Below are 1,102 nucleotides of genomic sequence, written 5' to 3' on the forward strand. Positions count from 1 at the left end.
GACAAATTGTTCGCGAAATATTTGGCTTAACAGCCCTGGAGATCTGCTGCGCGGTAATTATCTGAACCGTCTATTTCGGCATCTCTATGACTGATGAGAAAGTGATCATCTATGCTATCGAAATTTACGTGTTTGCTTAGTTTTTTTTTTATTATCTCATGGATTTGGCTTGTGGCTCTCCAATCTAAAAGTGACTACTTAGGACTCATCCTTTTTAGGCATTATAAAGATAAAAGAATCTCTCGGACGTTGCTAACATCTGATGATGAGGTTAGAATCCAACTGGGCTGTCTGTTTTATTTAATTATATTATTGTTCACGGTTGAGGGTTATATGGATTATTAGTTAGGATTTCGGATATTTCGAATGCTATGAAGATTTTCTGGACCATCTTACCTCCTCCCTCCAGAAGTGAGAGCTATAAGTGAATTTTATTGATGATAATCAGGTCAGCTAGTGCAGTAACTATGCTTCCATCAAGAACTGCAAATACAGTTTCATTGGTACTCTATCTATATCATGTTTCTGGGTTCAGGTAAAATTTCTTGTGAATTGGAGAATTTTGCTACGAGGCCGCTCTTCTATTGTTTGGGAATAAAAGTTATTCAATGGTCTTTTCCTATATTGCCCTGAAGGAGATTGGATGTATATTGTTGCTCAGGGGCAAAATGGTCTTTTTACGTGATGGGGGATGTGGAAGTTGGGAAAATATAATCCTCAAAATATGGAAATATTATAGAAAGAAAGGGAATCAGCAGCAATGGAATGAACATTGTATTTGTTGGTGCCGAATGTGATGTACAAATGGTTTCGTGGAAAATGGTAAAATATGGAAATCCGCCAAAAGACGAAGACTCATTCCAACTCCTTCAGGAAATCAACGTTGTCTACAAAAACCTGCCGATCAAAGGAAGGAGGTAAATTTCAGTTGATTTCAATTAATTGCAGCCATCAATATTTTGTTTTTGATAAGCGTATTTTTTTTTTCAAAAAATAAAATAAAATTCAAGAAATTAAAATAAGGAAAAACAAACAAATAATTTAATAACAAAACATCTATTGACCCTTTTTCTTAACATTTTTCTACATCTTTTATTTTTTT

General features: G+C 34.5%; 1 long non-coding RNA gene across 1 annotated transcript; it reads left to right on the plus strand.

Moving 5' to 3' along the window:
- Nucleotides 1-6: 6 nt before the first annotated feature.
- LOC111785457 lies at nt 7-846 on the plus strand. Its single transcript, XR_002813671.1, has 2 exons — nt 7-535; nt 662-846. It is a non-coding gene; the product is annotated as an uncharacterized LOC111785457 (long non-coding RNA).
- Nucleotides 847-1,102: the final 256 nt, after the last annotated feature.

The sequence above is a fragment of the Cucurbita pepo genome, unplaced genomic scaffold, assembly GCF_002806865.2.
Source record: "Cucurbita pepo subsp. pepo cultivar mu-cu-16 unplaced genomic scaffold, ASM280686v2 Cp4.1_scaffold000496, whole genome shotgun sequence".
NCBI lineage: Eukaryota > Viridiplantae > Streptophyta > Magnoliopsida > Cucurbitales > Cucurbitaceae > Cucurbita > Cucurbita pepo.